We start from the raw sequence: 20,308 nt of genomic DNA, 5'->3' as shown, positions 1-20,308 counted from the left end.
TGGAAATTTTCATTAGCAATTACTCACTACATTACTTCCCAAATCTTTAGTCAAAAGTTTACTAATTTCTGTCTTTCCAGATCATGTACGGGCATATCTTTGAGATACTGTGAGTTTGGTTCTAGATTACCACAATAAAGTGAAAGTCATAATAAACAAAATAAAGTTAATTTTTTGGTTTCCTAATGCATATAAAAATTATGTTTATACTATATATTGGCAATTAAGTGTGCAATAGCATTATATCTAAAAAAAGTACATACTTTAATTTAAAAATATTTTATTGCTAAAAAAAGAATGCTAGCTGTCATTTGAGCTTTTAGCAAGTCATAATTTTTTTGTTGGTGGAGGGTCTTGCCTCAGTGTTGATGGTTGCTGACTGATCAGGGTGGTAGTTGCTAAAGGTGAAGGTAACTATGGAGATTTCTTAGAACAATTCAACAACGAAGTTTTCTCCATCAACTGACTCTTCCTGTCATGAATGACTCTTCCTTTCTCTGTAGCTGAGATGCTGTTTGATAGCATTTTACCTACTGTAGAATTCTTTCCAAATTAAAGTCAATTTTCTCAAACCCTGCCATTGCTTTATCAACTAACTTTATGTAATATTCTAAATCCTTTGTTGTCATTTGAACAGACTTCATAGCATCTTCACCAGGAGTAGTTTCCATCTCAAGACACTCTCTTTGTTCGTCCATGGGAAGCAGCTCCTCATCCCTTCAAGTTTGATCATAAGATGGCAGCAATTCATTCACATCTTCAGGCTCCACTTCTAATTCTAGTTCTCTTTCTGTTTTCCACCACATCTCCAGTTACTTCCCCCACTAAGGTCTTATACCCTTCAAAGTCATCCATGAGGGTTAGAATCAACTTTTCCCAAACTTTTGTTAATGTTGATATTTGACTTCTTCCCATGAATCATGAATGTTCTCTATGGCATCTAGAATGATAAATCCTTTCCAGGTTTTCAATATACTTTGCCTAGATCCATCAGAGGAATCACTATCTATGGTAGCTATAGCCTTAAAAAATGTATTTCTTAAATAGTAAGTAAGACTTAAAAGTCAAAATAACTCCTTGATTCATGGATTTCAGAATGGATGTTGTGTTAGCAGGTATGAAAACAACATTAATCTCGTACATCTCCATCAGAGCTCTTGGGTAATCAGGTGCATTGTCAGTGAAAAATAACCTTTTTTTTTTTTTAAATTTATGATAGTCACAGAGAGAGAGAGAGAGAGAGAGAGAGAGAGAGAGGCAGAGACACAGGCAGAGGGAGAAGCAGGCTCCATGCACCGGGGGCCCGACATGGGATTAGATCCCGGGTCTCCAGGATCGCGCCCTGGGCCAAAGGCAGGCGCTAAACCGCTGCGCCACCCAGGGATCCTGAAAAATAACCTTTTGAAATTAACTTTTTTTCTGAGTAGTAGTTCTCAACAGTGGGCTTAAAATATTCAATAAACCATGTTGTTAACAGATTGTAGTCATTCAGGCTTCATTGTTCGCTATCTAGAGCACAGGCAGGGTACATTTATCATCACTCATTAAAGTCCTAGAGTTTTTGGAATGGTACATGATCTACTGGCTACAACTCAAAGTCACCAGCTGCATTAGCTACTGACAAGAGAGTAAGCTATCTTTAAAAGCTTTAAAGCCATGCATTGACTTACATTGACTTGCAACAGGCATCAACTTCTTTTTTGCTATGAAAGTCCTATATGGCATCTTCTATGACTTCTTTTTTGCTATGAAAGTCCTATATGGCATCTTCTATAAATATAAAGCTATTTCGTCTACATTAAAAATCTGTTGTTTAGTTTGTTAAGTGTCTTAACTAGATTTTCTGGGTAACTTGCTGTAGCACTAGCACTTGCTTCACCTTGCATTTTTATGTTATGGAGAAAGCTTTTTTCCTTAAACTTCATGAACCAAGCTCTGTTACCTTCAAACTTTTCTGTAGCTTCCTCACCTCTTAGCCTTCATAGAACTGAAGAAAGTTAGGCTTTGCTCTGGATTAGGCTTTAGCTTAGTGAAATGTAAAGGCTGGTTTGATTTTCTAACCAGACCACTAAAACCTTCTCCATATCATCAATAGAGCTGTTGCACTTTCTCACCTTTCATGTCTTCACTAGAGTAACACTTTTACTTTCCTTCCTGTACATTCACAATTTGAATAACTGGCACAAGTCTAGCTTTTGGACTGTCTCAGCTTTTGACATGTCCTTTCACTAAGCTTAATCATCTGTAACTTTTTATTTAAAGTGGGAGACATGTGACTCTTCCTTTCACTTACACGTCAATAACCTTATAATGACGGTTATTGATTAGCCAAGTTTCAATACCATTGTGTTTCAGAAAATGAGGAGGCCCACAAAGATAGAAAGATGAGGGAATGGCTGCTTGGTGAAACAGTCAGAACATAACATTTATCAATTAACTTTGCTATCTTATATGGGCATGGCTCATGGTACCCCAAAACAATTACAAGAGTAACATCCAAAATCACTGATCACAGATTAAAACACATTTAATAATAATGAAAAAGCTTGAAATATTGTCGGAATTACCAAAATGTGACACCCAGACACAAAGTGAGCAATAGCTATAGGAAAAATAGTACCAATAGACTTGCTCACTGCAGGGTTGCCATAAATCTTCAATTTGTAAAATAAATAAATAAATAAATTAATTAATTAATTAATTAATATCAGTATCTGTGAAGTACCATGAAGTGAAATGCTATAAAGCCAGGAATGCATGTATTTTAATATCCGAACTCCAAAGATGTTTGAATCTCAAGTCTATTGGCACATTTTTAAATTCTCTTTATATTTTCACTTCTCTCATCTTGGATTCCACAAAACATCACTGTAATCACTTCATTGCATGTATTGTCCACTCTCTTCCCTTTGTCTCCTTCTCTGGCATTCTTGCCAGCAAAACGAAAAAAATTCAGTGCTAGTGAAACATAACTCCATGCCACCTCTACATTTACTCTCTAACAGATGAATTTGGCTGCAGTAAAATTCACAATCATTACTTACCAGTTCATAATCCACATTTCGAAGTGCCCAAGCAATACTGCTACATTTCTCTTGTACAATTGCTTTCTCACTTCTCACAAGAACTATTTTATAACTTCTCCTTTCTTCAACATTTATTCCATGCTTTCTCAAATAATTATTTCAAGTCTTGTTCCTTGAGAAAATAGAAGCAATCAAGTGAGAATATCTCAAAATCATATTGCAAAATTACCAACAAACTTCTTGCTATATTTGAAATACACCAGGTGTATTTCTGCCTGTGGACTTTTTGCCTATAAGGCTCTTTTTTAAAGTTTTTGCTAGGACTTGTTCCTTAACATTATTTAAGCCTCTGATAAATTGTTACTTTCTCAGAGAGATGCTTCCTGACTACTCCAACAAAGATGCGCCTTCAGGGATGCCTGGGTGGCTCAGTTGATTAAGCGTCCAACTCTCGATTTCAGCTCAGGTCATGATCTCAGGACTGTGAAATGGAGTCCCATATCAGGTTCCACATTGGGCATGGAGCCTGCTTAACATTCTCACTCTCCCTTTAGCCCACTCCATCACTCTCTCTCTCTCAAAAAAAAAAAAAAAAAAAAAAAAGCACCCATTCATTACTCTCTATTATTCAGAGGATTAGTTCTGTTATAATATTTATTAAGATGTGAAACTATATTATTTTGTTTTATGTCTTGACTTCTAGAATGAAAGCAAGGGACTTGCTCATCCTGTGTCTGAAGCACCTAAAACAGTGCATGAAACATAGATGCTCAGATACCTTTGAATAATTAATTAAATTATTATAAATAATTAACTAAAATAACATAATTAGTAAGGTAGTGAAAGATTCTCAAAACCTCTGGACTGAAAACAATCTTAATGAGAGAAAATAAATATCCAAATAAATAGATAGATATACCATGTTCATGGATTAGACTATATTGTTAAGAGGTTGATCAATGGATTTAACACAAGCTCAATAAAAATATATGCAAGCTTTTTTTTAATCTAGATATTGACAAGTTGATTTTAAAACGTGCATGCAAATATATAATAGCAAAAACAATCTTGAAAAAAAGAATAAAGTTGGAAGAAGACTTATATTACTGATTTCAAGGCTTGCTATAAATCTACATTAAACAAGACAGTCTGGTATAGATATAGGGTGGGGAAAATAGAGCTACCTTGGGGATCCCTAGGTGGCTCAGCAATTTAGCGACTGCCTTCAGCCCAGGGCGTGATCTTGGAGACCGGGGATCCAGTCACATATCGGGTTCCCTGCATGGAGCCTGCTTCTCCCTCTGCCTGTGTCTCTGCCTCTCTCTCTCTCTCTCTCTCACTCTCTCGAATAAATAAATAAAATGTTTTTTTTTTAATAGAGCTACCTTATGATCCATCAATCACACTAGTCAGTATTTGCCCAAAGAATACAAAACACTAATTCAAAGGGATATATTCACCCCTGTGTTTATAGCAGCATTATTTATAATAACCAAGATATCAAAGTAACCCAAGTGTGAGATAGATATAGATACACACACACACACACACACAATGGAATATATTCAGCCATGAAAAAGAATGAAATCTTGCCATTTGCAATGACATGAATGGAGCTAAAGAGTATAATGCTAAGTGAAATAAATCAGTCAAAGAAAGACAAATACCATATGATTTCATTCCTACATGGAATTTAAGAAACAAAAGACTAAAGGGGAAAATAAAAGAGAGAGACAAACCAAAAAACAGACTCTTAATTCTTTATTATGGAGAACAATGGTTATCAGGGAGGAGGGGGTTGGGGGATGGGTAAATAGGTGAGGGAGATTCAGGAGTACACTTGTCATGGTGTATGGTGTTTCGTGTATTGTATATCTGAAACTAATGCAACACTTTATATTAACTAACAAATTTAAATACAAACTTAAAAAGCAAAAAAAGAGAAAGAAAATGGAGATTAAAATAAAAATAAGATATCACTACACACCCACTAGAATGGTTATAATTAAAAAGATTGACAATACTGAATGTAGCAAAGGATATAAAAAAAAACAAGAATTCTCACACATTGCTTGTAGAACAATAAAATTATGTAATGGTTTTGGAAAAAGATTTGGCAGTTTCTTATATAGTTAAGTATATACTTTCCATATGACCCTGTATTCCCACTCTCCGATATTTACCCAAGAGATATGAAAACATATGTCCACACACAGCTTGTACATGAGTGTTCACAGCAATATTATTCATAAGAGGTGAAAATTGGAAACAACTCAAGTATCCTTCAACATCAGAAAGAATAATTTATGGCATAGTCAGTTAATGGAGTACTACTCAGCAATAAGAAGGAATTAACTACTAATTCATAAGTTGATAGCCATAATGAAATTGATATATCTTTTTAAAAAGTATTTAAAGAAGTCAGATTTTTAAAAGTACATATGGTAGAATTCAATTTATACAAATTTTCTAGTTATCTATTACAGTCTATTTCAAAACTTCACAGTTTAAGAGAAATTAAAATTAAGTATTTTGATCTCAAATCTGCAACTTGGGCACTGCATAGCTCCACTGGGACGGTCAGACACACTTCCAAGGTAGCGCATTCACATGGCTGGCAAATTGGTTTTGTATATTGAAATTCAGCCAGGGCTGTTGGTTAAGGTTCTCAATTTCTTTCCATATGGATTTTTCCATGGGCTACTTGGACTTCTTCACAATACACTAGCTGGGTTCTTGGCGTGTCCCAAGATTCAGAAAGCAGAAGCTGCCCATCTCATAAAGCATGGTCTAAAAGTTGGCACAGCATGACTTCCATCATTTCTATCAGCTAAGTTTTTATAGAGTCCTCCTATATTCAAAATTAGGGGTACAGATTCCTGTCTTGATGGAAAGAGTGTCAAAGAATATGTGGTCATCTTTAATCTACCAGATATGCAGTACTAGAATACAGAAAGCTAACCTATGCTGATAAGAATAAGAATAGTATTTGCTGTGGGGTAGAGAAAGTAGCAGGCATTGACTGGCAAAGCACATAAAGGAAATTCCTCAAGTGGTAAAAATATTCTCTATCATGATTAAAGTAGTAGTTACAGAGGTGTATAAATATGTCAAAATTCATCAGACTGTAACACTAAAGATCTATGTATTTCACTGTATGCAAATTTACCTCCATTTAAAAAATAACTTCCTTATGTGGAAGCAGGTTTCTTCTAAGCAAACATAGTCACCCTAACAGAAAGTTTAGAAGTAAGTTTATTATATGCTCTGAGTTCCATTGAGAAACTCTTCTTTGCTGATTATTTTTAAATTGCTCTAGTAAAAGAAATCAGAAAAATCCTGTTTCTTAAGTCATTTCAAAGCCATTTTTAGGTCAAATAAGCTCAAAACTGAAAATTCTGGGGAAAAATACTTTTACTCAGCATATATGTTAAGGTGACATGTATGCATATGTATACATGTATTCACACATACATAATTTGATTTGGATTATTTTTATTCTGTTTTTGCATTTGAGGCTTGAGAAAATTGAAGAAAAAAAATCCTAGCAAAGCCATTTAAAAATCAATTCAATTTCTCAAGTATATTCTTATGGTGACATCAGATTAAGAACCATTTTTTACATCCTAAACTTGGTGCCCTTGATGAGCTTTAGGAAGGATGAGTTCTTCAAGAGTTTCTTAAATCACAAAGTAACTACTGGACTATTAAGTATATTTTATTATACTTAATTCTTAATAATCATTGATCTGTATATAGTGCTAAAGGCAATTCCTTTAAAAAATTCCATTAACCAGAATATTCTGTTTTTTAGGAATTCTGGATAAAGAAAGAAGATAGCATAATAGAACTTTAAAACTGTAACCAGTTTTCATGACAGTTTACTTCAGTTGCAAAACTAAATTGGTATATATGTTTACTGAGGTCTTTAGCTGGAACCTGTGTGCCTTGGGTTAAAATCCTAGCAAGTTCTCTTTTGCTGAGCAAGTTTTCTTCATGCGATCCTGCCCTCCCAGCTAGGCAACTCAGTGGTTCAGAAATCAGTGTTGATGAGTTAGCTATTCACTATCTTCCAAGAGATTCTCCATTGAAACTATGCTTAGAGCTCTCTGTGACTCCGTCTTCCTTCTTTCGTAGGATCCCTTCCATCAAGCGACCTTCCTCTGAATACAGGTTCCTGCTATTGAATGTCATAGGTGAGTCCATGCTTGTGTTTGCAATTAGAGAAAAATAACACTTTTAACTCCATTCCATCATCTGTATTTGCAGACAGTGCTGCCCAGCACAAGAACGGTCATGTGCATGTGACTGTCTCCCTCTAATGCTGGAGCCCACATTATCATCTGCTGCTATGAATGCCCAAAGCAGGGTATGTATACCAAGGGTAAGCCACCAGAGAGAAGGCCTCGATGCCTCCTACTTCTTGGGAATCCTTTTTCATAACTCCTAGGCAGCCAGTAACTTCAGGAGTGCTTCATGAATATGCCCTAATGTAGTGTGCTACCATGTCTGTCCACTTCTAAAGTAAACCATCCCTCAAAATAATCTCTTTTCTCTCTTCACATCCTAATTCCTAGGGGAGTCCCCTGGTCCTCAGCATAATAAACTAAATAAGTCCTTCTAAAATAGAATGATTGATAGGTTTAGACTTCACAGGACTGCTTATAGAAATTGATTCCTAATTAATGGAAGAGTATCAAAAGTGTCAAAAGAAGGGTATGTATATGCATATTTTTTATCACAAGCCATGTGTTCCACACATATCTGGGATCCCATCTAAAAAGATTTCCCCTGTTTTGCCCCCATTCTGTTGGTTTACCAAAAGAATATGTTTCAGTGACTTGAAAGCCCATTCTGAAATTTGCCAATCAATAAAATACTTGGTTGAGAGTTGGTGTTTGGAGGGAAAATGGGTGGTGTAAGGATATTTTTATTTGTTTATATGAGATGATTGTGAAGTTCTGAATGAGCAGGGGTACTCAGTATGTCTGCATGTGTTTAGCCCTCCACTTTTTAAAATATCAAAATACCTTCATACTAGTTAATAAAGATTCACTGTCCCAAATCCCTTCAAGGACTTCCTGTTTCCCCCAGCCTCTGTCCCAGATCCTTAAACTTCCCTATGATCCAACAATTCAAGGGTTAATGTCTGGCATGTCATAGTAGGGTGCCTCTGAGCCCCTACTTCAATCCATTCTAATTGGTCAGTGCCCCCATGGCACTGGTTGGTTTTGATGAAAGCTGATGAGATCATATGATTGTATACTTTTTCTGCTAATCATTTGTGCATATAGAGTCAACTCTGAATTAGCTATATCAATGATTGCTAATATAAAACACAGCAAATCCAATTAAATGCTCTTCCATTTTACTTTGGAATGCATTATGTGATTTTCAGCAAGTTCAAACCCTTAACTATGGTTTTAAGCTAGTATCTAAAGTCAGTAATAGAAACTAATTTATTATTGTGTCCCAAATATCCAAGATAGCCAACACCCAAGGGAAAGTAAGGGAACGGGAATGAACAAGTAAGTATTGAGCATTTTCCTATATCAGGCTCTGTTATCTCATTAAAGTCTCATAAAACCCTCTAAGTATCATTATTCCCATTTTACCTATGGCAATTGAATGCTCAAAGTTGTATTTAATATCACACAGCTCTCTAAGCACAAGCACAGAAATGATCTATTTTATGCCTTTCCAAAAAAAATGAGAAATATGACTATGCCAATTTCATTTGAGGAAACTCAGACTCAGAGAGGTTAACTAGCTTGCTGAGGGCTAAACACCAATACGGAACAGAACTTAGGTGAGAATTGAGATTTTTAGACCCTTACTCCAGACTCCCACTTCCTGGGGAAATGAACTTGACAGTATCAAAATGACACTATTTGAGAAACATATTCCATTCAGACTACCTCCCCTACTTCAAGATAATGTCTTGGCCATACCAGAGCTCCTGCGTGCTTCCTCCCACCTTCCATCACCTTGGCATCAGTCCTTAGCAGAGCCTTATTATTGTCTGGCTCCTCTGCAGAGATTGCCCATGACAGTCTCAGAACTGTGGGTCAGTACACACACACACACACACACACGCACGCACACACGCACGCACGCACACACTCCCCTCTCCTCACTGCAACAGGATTTTTATTAGTTAGAATTTTAAAAGATCTTGGAAGCTTTCCCTTTTTTTTAAGATGGGATGTCATCTTTTGTTACGGACAGACTCCACCAGGCAGAAAGGAGAGTTCAATGTTCTCAGGCCGCTGTGCACTGGGAAAGGAAGCCTGTTCTTACCGGTATGCAAACTCTCATTCACCCCCTTCTCTGCGTAAACAAATTAATCTAATCATGAAAGGATGTGTTAAAAAGAAAGGAAGAGAGAGAGTGAAGGCGGGAGTAAAGAAAGACAAAATTGAGGAGGGGGAAGGTTAAGAATAAAGACTCCAAACAGAGATTGCCATGGAAGAAGAAAGAATGTTTCCCAGTGTAAAAGACTCTTCTTTCAGAAGAAAACTACTTCTGGCTGCAAAATAAGCCTCCTACTGTTAGACTATTTAACTCTATCCAGTCTCCAGGGGTCCCATCCAAATTAATTTCATTCCTTTGTCAGGATCCTCCCATCTTTAGTTACGGGTCTCCATCTGTCCCCTTTGAAAGACTGCTGGGCACTCAGCTTCAATATCCTTCTTCCCAGCTGCCTTGGACTTTAAGGACCAATCTCTCACACAGAAGCAGCTCATCCAGGGACTCCGGGAGTGAGAACTAATTGGCAAGGGCCATCCTCTATATTCCCAAGAAAACCCCAAACAAATGGAAAATACCAAGCCCGTTTTAAATAAAAAGCTATTCTTATAACTGTTAATTCCACAATTACCATGTTATGAGCACTGGCAATGAATCTGAATCTCTCCACTTATATTTTTCTCCAGCAAATCTGCCTTTAAGGAAGCAATCACATGTCAAATAATTCAATAAATCAAATTTGTATGAAATTATTATTTAGTTATTTAGCTAGCATCCCCAAAACAATAGAACCGTCTATAGTGTTTTAGTTTGAGGGCATAATTGAGATCATCTAGCCAGTCTCTTAATTTTGAGGTGAGAAAACCAAGGCATACAGACCCTGAAAGTTTTCCTGTTTCACTATCCAGTAAGTTAGTGGTGAAGCTAAGAATAGAAACCAGACCGGAGTTCTGGTCCAATGATCTGATCTCTTTGTTGTAAATCTGAAGATAGATAAAGCCAGAACAAGTTTACATTTCGAACAATGTGAAACACTTTTATATTTATAATAAGCCCACAAATATAAACACGCAACCACTTTTCAAACACCAGTTCTCTTTCTTTTTCACCACTCACATTTTGTGTTAAGAAATAAGAGCTATTCTTCATATAAATCTAGCAAACATTGAAAGGGAAATGTGCTGCCTCAGAAATCGTATACAATGGGCTTTATAGTCAATTCTACATGGAGTTTATCCACTCTTCTGTTTACCTTAACATTTTTCTTTTTTCCCTTACTATAGATAACTGTGTGTTGGCTAAATTAGAATAAAACAAAAAACTTCAACAACTTTGTAAAATGTTTTTTTACATGTATTATACATATAAATGTATTTTTCACAGTTTCCCCCAAATATCCACTGGTATTTAATAATGCCCCTATGCATACCCTCATTTAATTTTCTTCACCCACTTTTAAAAATCGGCTTGCTATCACTCTATATACTATCTTGTTTCTTCTACTCTATTTACATTTAACTCCCTTTCTCCTTTTCTGAATTATCTTCTGCCAAATACCCTCTAAATGTGATTCTTTCACCAAGTCTTTGCTCTGAACCCACTCTGGACAACAGTAATTTCATTTTCTTTCTTAGCTTTGCCCATTTGAAAATAAATTATCGCCTTTTTAAATTCTTCTTCCCAAAATTCTGTACTTAATAATTATCCATGATTACTTCTCCTTTGTCGACATACATAATTAATTACACAACCTGAACGCTCTGTCTTCCATTTAGTTTCAGGTTTAAGTTAATTTTGCAAACATTTACTGTCTCCTTATCTTATGCAAACCATTGTGCTAGGTTCTCTGTGGCATAAAAAAATAAGCAAATTGTATTCCTTCATCTCAAGGTAGTTATCTGTCAGTCTTCTCCAGGTAAAGCAGAGTTGATAAAGTGTCTACTTTATAGAGGTAGTTTGAGGAGTAAGCAAACTAATGTATGTAGTTCCCAGCATACAATAAGTTCTTAGTGTGTATTACTTGATACTATGTTACTTTTAGTGTTATTGACAAATCAGTTTTTGATCCTCCCAAGTCTGAAAACGCCAGGACAAAAATATATAGAATATAAGGCTAAATGTGTCAAGAGCAATAGGCAAGCTGGCAGACAGCATTCTAAACTAGTAATTAAACATCACCAGTAATGAGACATACTGATATCATTTACCTCTTGATAATGATGCGCTGAGAAGGGCACTTTACCTTTGTGATATTCTTGCTATATATAAATATATAGCCTGAATAAAATCATAAGCAAATATCAGATAAACCCAGAAAAAGAGGCATTCTACAAAATAACTGTTTAGACTCTTTCAAAAGTCTCGAGGTCATGAAAAACAGACTGGGGAACTGTCTCTGAAGAAAATTAAAGGAGCATGCCAGATGAAGGACCAGATAAAGGACATTACTAGGATAACTGCTGGAATCTCAAAAAAGGGTATGGATTAGTTAATGGTAGTATATCAATCCAATTTTCTGGCTCTGATCATTATGCTATAACTATTTAAGTCATTAAGATTTGGGGAAGCTAAATGAATGGTGTACAGAATTCTTTGCGCTATTTTTGCAAGGCTGAAATTATTTCAAAATAAAAGTTTTTCATTCAAAAAAAGAGCAAATAAAATACAAATGTAAGAAAAAGGAAAGTGAGAATTCTTCCTCAACACATGGATGAAAAGGAGAGAATGAAGTGGGTAGCAGAAGGATTCTGGAAGATAGCAGCATCTGAGCTAGGATTTGAGGCCACTGATATTGAGGAAAGGTATTCTATGCGAAGAAAAGAGCAGAATTACAAGCAGCTAACAAGCAGAAAGGAAGGTGTGTTTGGATAGAAGTAATCATATTCTTTTGGAATTCAATGTCTTTGAGGGGGAGTAGTCTGAGACAGGAGCCAGACTTGCATATTTTTCTATCTCTGTTGTAGGCTGTATAATGTGCCTCCCTGTCAAAATGTCCATATCTCAATCCTCAGAACCTGTGAATGTTACTTTGCATGTTATAAAATACTTTGTACATCTGATTAAATTAAGGATCCTAAGGGATTCCTGAGTGGCTCAGTGGCATGATCCCATGGTCCTGGGATCGAGTTCCGCATTGGGCTCCCCACGAGGAGCCTGCCTCTCCTTCCACCTGTCTCTGCCTCTCGCTGTGTGTCTCTCATGAATAAATACATAAAATATTTTTTTAAAAAGATGCCCTAAACATCTTTAAAAAAAAATTAAGAATCCTGAGAAGGGGAGAGGATCCCAGATTATACAGGTAGGCCCAACAGAATCACAAGGGTCCTCATGAGAAGGAAGAAAGATTCAGTGCAGGAGGATATGGAACAAAGTGAGCAGAGGTTGGAGCAACAGGCTTGGAAGATGGAAGAAGAGGCCATGAGCCCAGGAATCATATGGCCTCTTATAGCTGGAAAAGACAAGGAGGCAGGTTTCCCTTTGAAGTGTGCAGAAGAAATACTGTCTTGCAAGCACTTTTATTTTAGACTTCTGAACTCCAGTACTGTTAAGAGAATAAATTTGTGTTGGTTTAAGCCACTAAATTTGTGCTAATTTGTTACAGCAGCAAAAGGAAACTAATACAGTCTCTATTACCTTCCTTGGGGCCCATTTTGTTTTTATTTCCATTTGGACTACTATTTTAGCCTCCTATCTGTTCTCTCGGCTCTGTTTTCCATCTCTCCTTTCTATTAAATGAGGTTTAATTTATTTTTCTGTCAAGCCCTGGATTGATCATGTCATTCCTCTAAACCAAAGCTCTCAAGGGTGCCTAGTACTTGCTAAAAAACATTCATGCTTACTATCCTGGCATTTAAGAATCTGGCCCCAACACATACTTTTAACTTCATCTGGGTATCTCTGCAGCATTAACTTTTCACCCAGGCAAATAAATTTTGTCATGGTCTCTGGGGCTCTCTTCCTGCATTTCAGAATGCCAGTTTTAAAGGTCCAGATCATGTTCCCACTCATTCATATTCTAGCCCATAGTGATGTCTGTCTCCACCAAGTGACTACAGTCTTTACTGATTGTTTTCCAAAACCCTCATATTGGAGGGCCCAAAGTAAAGAGCCTTCAAAATTTATGAGCAGCTTAATATCTGAGAATTGAAACATGGAAAAAATCCAAGTAAATTGCCATTTGAAGACATGATTCAGGATTTTGTAAATATGTATAAATCTGGGATGCAGATTTAGAAAACACTCAAGGCAATAGAAGTCTGTAAAATATGGTGGGGAGAAGGGCTTGGGGCTAGGGTAACTGAGTAATGGGCATTAAGGAGGGCATATGATAAAATGGGCACGAGGCATTATATACAACTGATGAATCACTGAACTCTACCTCTGAAACTAATAATACACTATATGTTAATTAATTCAATTTAAATTAAAAAAATAAGTGCATAAAATAGAATTCGGGAAGACTAAAACTAATAAAGAAAAATGTTCCAGACAACATGCTATAATGCTTAAGTGGCTCCGTGCTCATGTTTTCTGGATTCAAAACCTGGATCTATCACTGGGCAGTTTTACTTCCATAACTGGGATCACTGTCCATTATAATAACTGATTGTCATTGTCAATAATATAATTATAAGCAAATTTTCTGATTATAGTACATAGTTTCACACATAGATCTTCCTACCAAGAGAGAATCTACCAGCAAGAAACGTGGTTCCTGGGATCCCTGGGTGGCACAGCGGTTTGGCACCTGCCTTTGGCCCAGGGCGCGATCCTGGAGACCCAGGATCGAATCCCACATCGGGCTCCCAGTGCATGGAGCCTGCTTCTCCCTCTGCCTGTGTCTCTGCCTCTCTCTCTCTCTCTCTGTGTGACTATCATAAATAAATAAAAAAATTAAAAAAAAAAAGAAATGTGGTTCCCATTATAAATTTCTAAACTGGCATTTGGGTTCATACATTACCCTTTTGAGAATTTAGTTAGGTAGATCACTTAGGCTAAGTTCGAAATCACATAAACCAGCTAGAAAAAAATCAGTTGGAGAAAATTCAAAAAGAGAAAGCCCTTCTCCAGGAGCTGGAAGATTTGGAATTGGGTATTTAAAGATTCACAGAAACCAAGATGTTTCCAGAAACCAGTGCAGACACATTTTCTGTTAAACACATTGGTGTACATGAAATATCCATGTGCCCACATTGAATGCTCACCTGTAATTTTAACCATTTAGCCAAGATTGTGCATATATGCAAAATTATTTAATAATGTCTATTAAATTGATGTTTACATCCTGCATCCTGTACCATGTCCACACATGATATAGAAAAGAAATACATTAATTTTTTAAATAAGTTTGACCGATTGAAAGGCAATGTCATTGTTTTTTAGTAGGGGACAGTATTTACCACATATGTAAATAAAAGCATTTAAATCTTAAAAAAAAAAAAAAAAAAGCATCAATTTACTGCATCACTCTGGCCAGTGACAATAACTTTGCATTATTTGCATCTGAATTATTTATACTGGTTGTCTATAATGATCAAATCCACCAGATTATCACTCAATTTCTCACTGTAATTTGCATAGATAGCCTCTTTGTGCACCTGGCATTGTGCCTGAAAGTGTGGGGCAGCTGCTCCATTGAAAACAATAACAGCTGTGAAGCTTAAATCATTTCATGTTTTAGTAAGATGACAACAACATGATATGCAAGCAGCAGACGGGAAATTCCTTTTGGACATTGCTTGTTGAAAATGCAGAACAGCAAAGAGCCATGCAATACAGTGATGTACCTTAAACTCTGCAGATGGAAGCCAGTGATACTCTCAGAAAAACCTGGTGATTCACAGATTCATAGAGTTGTCAAAAGCATGTTATCTTAGCACATACCTTAAATCCCTGAAATCTCATGCCTAAATGATACCAGAGAGAACTAAGTAGCACTTCTTAGCCTGATTCATAATACGCTCATATTATGGTATTGAGTCACATTAATTAATGTAGCAATGAACACTTTTGAAAAGATTTTATTTATTTATTCAACAGAGAGACAGAGATACTGACAGAGAGCAGTATCAGGGAGAAACAGGCTCTCTGCTCAGCAGAAAGCCTGACTTTGGGCTCAACCCCAGGACCCTGAGATCAAAAGCCAAGATACCTAACTGACTGAGCAAGACCTGAGCCAAAAGCAGATACCTAACTGACTGAGTCACCCAGGTGCCCCTATGAACACTTTTTGATGAAGTCCTTTTATATTTTTTTTACTCAAATTCTCTTTTTGGTACATAATATCCCAAACTCCAAGATATGTACATAATGAAAGAAAGAAAGACAAAGAAAAAAAATATCCCATGCTTATTTGCATAATTTCTCATTGCATTATAGTAGCATATCACTGCAAATGAGTACAACTAATTACATGAAATCAAAGTCATAAAATTCTGTCTTTAGAAAGAAGGTCACTCAACACAGAAACCTACAGATTACCAGGAATTCAGAGGCAGTGGAGATTGACAAATTCAACAAGTGCTCTAGCTGACCTTTAAATGATTTTGATGAAGAAAAGGGCAGCTCCCTTAAGTAGGAGAAAGAAGTGCTCACCTAACTGAAATTATTTGGCAGGCACTGAGCTGGGTCTTCTGCCTCAAGTGAATCTCAAGTAACCTGTCTGAAGGCCTGTCCTTCTATTTTTGATTTTGAAAGCAAAAGACCACTGTTTCTATCCAAATATCTCAGTCAGGACACTACCTCCCTAGGTATCACCAGGATCCTTTGAAAATCTAATCTTGAATTCTCTCTAATCCAGTATAAGTTATTTTTTTGTTTAAAAATCACCAATGGATTCCCATTGTCTCTAGCATGGAATCCTAACCCTTCATGACATAGTCTTCGACACTCTGGCCTTGACATATCTTTTCTTCTTTCTCATTTTTTAAACTTTGTTTAATGAAGATTTTCCAATTATAAAAGTAACATTTATGTATAATAAATTAGAAACACAAAGAAGTATATATATTAAAAAATTAAAACCCAGAATTAACCACTATTATTCATATTTAATTTTATTTCCTAACAGTTGCTTTTTACAATGTATATATACATTCTTTCTCTTACTGTCTTTATTCTTTTCTATATCAGGTTTTACTCTAAGCACTTTCATGAATATTTTCAGCCCAACTACCTGGGAATTCATTACAAAAAATCATAATAAAACCACTTTAGTCTATAAATTATTAAAGAGAATAATACTTTTTATGTTAGCCAACATTCCCCACTATTTTCTTTTCTTCCTTGGGATATGAATGTTAGAGAAAAATCCAGGGAAAAAGTCCAAATCTTGACTTTTGAGCTTAAAAACCCCAGTTTTTTGAGGATCTTATGATATAAACTTATACCATAAAGTTCTAGAGGTTTATTAGGGCAACCAACTTGCCTGGTTTGCCCAGGACTATCCTGGTTTAAAAAATGAAAATCTCATCTTCTAAGAACACCCTCAGTCACAGGAAAATCAATACAGTTGATCATCCCAGCAAGAGCCAGCTTTTCTGTTTAAGTGAAATATCCCATGGTCTTGGAAAGCAAGAGTCCCTGAGACAGGGCCATGTGCCTTGCCAGCAGTCAAACCCTAGAAAGACTGATTCAATTGCAGGTAGGTGAAGGAATTTGAGAGCGGAGAACCTACTCTTCTCTTCTTTCCTTAGTAGTACCCAGAAAACAGTTAGTGGTCAAGAGATCAAGAGGGAAAATTCTGATTGTCTGCATTTTTCTGCTTGAGAAACAGGAAATGGGAAAGTTTAGAAGTATGGGGAGAACAACAAAGGAAATGGTGGCTCAGGGAAATGTGAAAGGCACTGACAATGGACAGCAAGTACAGCATAGCAGTGGCCCTATTGAAGGTAGAAGCCAAGGCCAGTCAACACAACCATATCCCTGCCTCTGACTATCCAACAGCCTCACTAAGGGGCACATGACAGGGTCCTCAAAATGATTGGCCATGGATTCTCTAGAGGATATTTGAAAAATACTGATCTAGTTGAACCTTCTAATTTTATAGATGAAGAAAGAGTCCCAGAGGAATAAAAAGTTACTCAAGATTATTCACTTATTAGAGGACACAGAACAAAACCCAAGATTCTATACTGATAATGGTCACAAATTGCTTGAAATGATATACCTTATAGGACCTGTTTCATGGGTAGAAATAGAAATATATCCAGGGTACTAGGAACAGTGTGGGATCTTAAAATTTTACCCTACTTACTAACAAATGAGCATGTTACTATTTCTTGGATGCATGAGGTCCCTGAGTTGGAAGCAAAGAACTCTGTTACTCACAGTAAAAGTAGTGGCAAGCTTCATGGCTACTTGCTTCAGGTCCTCATGCTCCCAAGTTTCATGAGGGCAACTCAAAGGGCTCATGATGGATGCCTGCAAACAAAATGGCTTGCATTTAGAAGACAGAAATGCTAAGCTTGGGGATTCACCACTTTTGTAGTAAACAGCAGTAAGCCAGCCTTGACTTTGGGGAATATGGTACCTCATCTCTCAAGATTCCTTGCTGCAAACACAACTCTGATAAATGGTCTGTTAAAGAGTGGGAAAAGCCTTGCCTTCTTGGTATACCCAGCAAGAATGTAAAAGGAAGCTCAAGGCCCATGCCAGATTTTCTCTCCCAATAACTATCATCTAAACTAAATGGAGGAACAAACATGCATGATTATACGGCATAATACTGCCCACTAGTTTTCCCATTCTTCCAAAGACTGAGATTTGATTCACCACATTATAGGAAATAAATGTTTCCCAAACATTGTGGTACTTTCTAAATACTTTATGTATTTTATAAGCACTTATTCCACATATCAGTCTTAAATGATGGCTGTTTAACAAGGGTGATATTCCAAATATCTAAAATGGGCACCAGTCAATCAGAACAGACACTTGCTATAAATAACAAGTATACATCATGATTATAGTAGCTACTAAGTTCTACTAAGACTGAGCTTATGCTTAACTTAGAATACAGAAAATTGAACACCAAAAATTTGTTAGAGTACATAAAAAATGTATAGCATTTGCCTAGGGATAAAGCAGATATGTGAATGCCTGTTAGTGATCACAGTCCCAGTCTGTTTGATCTAATTCAATTGGAAGTCAATCCAGAAAATAACTTTGTGGCTCAAAAAAACCCTGTTATTTTCCCAACTTTCAAATGAGTATGAGGAAACCTGTTTGCATAGAAATTAGGTTGTTTGGAAGGCCAGAGTAAAGTATGACTTCAGCTAAAAGGAATATTCTAGGGAGCAGCTCTTTGAAAAAGGTCAAAACATTCTTTTAATTAACAAAAAGGTAAAATAATTTTTGAAGATGTTTTTATAGTCTTGAGGAAGTATTATGAGGGACTAAAGCTCTAGGGACAACACAATGGCACTTAAATGCTTCTTTTACATATTGTCAATGGAGTCTATCTGGTTATTCTCTCCAGGAGGTAAGATATAATTGACAGTGTGAAAAATTTCCTCCCAAAATTCTGTTATTTTCACTCTCATTTGGAAGAAATGCTAAGGCCCACACATGGCTCACAGCCACTCAATCAGCCACTTACAATCCTGGAAACATCTCAAGGAGAAAGTTCTTGCTTACTTTCCTCTAATCCTCTCAAGGAAAATTATTTTACCATTTGTTTCTTTTTTTAAAGTTTTTATTTTAATTCCAGTTAATTAACATATTACCATCTGTTTCTTGGGAGTAACAGCAACTACATCTTGCCTCATGGCCCTACGATCCCAATGACAAAGTCACAAATGACCTAATTTGGTGAGTGGAAAAACCACGGTACAAAAATGAAGAGCTTTCAGATGCATTAAGTGCCAGCTAGATGGTAGAATGATTTCTGAACAATGATCTGGAGGGCTATGTGAATTCAAATTATCTGGACAATTATCTCACGTTTCTAATGCACAGATCTAGAACCTCTGAGTCAGCAGAGAGAGCCAAGAAACAAATCAAAGTATGTCTCAAGTCTTCATTATACCCTTGCCACTACTTTATTACCAGTCCTAAAATATACAGAAGCACATTTACTAAGTAATGGGCATGATGTAAGGCATTTTCACATGTTGTATCATTTTATCCCCACAATAACCCTATAGGGTGGCTTATTATTTCTCTTATGCTGATAACAAAAACAAAAGAACAAATCATACCTTATGAACTCTACAGAATTTTATAATTGTAAAAGCTGAAAGGGAACTATTTTAATTTCAGCATGCATATTTGGGTTTTACTATTTTTAATTTATTTTATTTTAAATTGTGTGTTGCAACCTAGGGATGGAAGAAAGGAGACTATAATCTTTTTAGTATTTATGAATTCTAAGGATCTTAACTAGCCCTGGTCAACTGCAAAGTTTGCTGATATATTGGTTTCCTGTGGCTTTTGTAACTATTATCACAAATGGGGGCCTAGGACAGTAGAATTTTTATTCTATCACAGTTCAGAAGGCCAGAAATATGAAATCAAGGTGTCAGCAGGGCTGCACTCCTTCCAAAGGCTCTAAGAAAGAATCTTTCCTTGCCTCTCCCAGGAAGATCTGGTGGCTCCAGGTATTCCTTGCCTTGTGGCTACCTTATTCCCATCTTTGCTTCCATCTTCACAAGATCCCCTTCTCTGTGTCTGTGTCTTCTCTTCTGTCTCTTATAAAGATACTTTTCATTGGCTCTAGGGACCATCCAGATAATCCAGGATGATTTTAACTCCAGATCTTTAACTTAATTACATCTGCAAAGACCCTTCCCAATAGGGTCGCATTCATAGGTTCTGGGGGTTAAGACCATGGACATACATTCGGAGGTCTACCAATCAACCCACTACAGGTGGGGTTAGACAAAATAATTTGGCTTCTGCTCTTCTATTATAATATTTACAAATAACTAATAAAAAGGCAATCTGAAAATCAACAAGTCATGTAAACAAAACTCAATGAAGACAGAGGTACTGTGCTTTCTTTTTTTTTTTTTTCTCTGCTGAATCCTAAGTGT

General features: G+C 36.4%; 1 long non-coding RNA gene across 1 annotated transcript in view; it reads left to right on the top strand.

Moving 5' to 3' along the window:
* The window catches only part of LOC140636705 (uncharacterized), a 169,532-nt gene that overhangs the window by 91,671 nt on the left and 57,553 nt on the right, over window positions 1-20,308 (top strand). Inside the window, exons 2-3 of the long non-coding RNA XR_012033912.1 lie at window positions 7,164-7,222; window positions 7,296-7,395. This is a non-coding gene — a long non-coding RNA (uncharacterized lncRNA). The remainder of the gene's footprint in view (window positions 1-7,163; window positions 7,223-7,295; window positions 7,396-20,308) is intronic.

This window comes from Canis lupus, chromosome 7 (assembly GCF_048164855.1).
Source record: "Canis lupus baileyi chromosome 7, mCanLup2.hap1, whole genome shotgun sequence".
In the NCBI taxonomy this organism is placed as follows: domain Eukaryota; kingdom Metazoa; phylum Chordata; class Mammalia; order Carnivora; family Canidae; genus Canis; species Canis lupus.
Note: the sequence above shows the minus strand (reverse complement) of the source record. Positions and strands in the feature narration are given on the sequence as shown.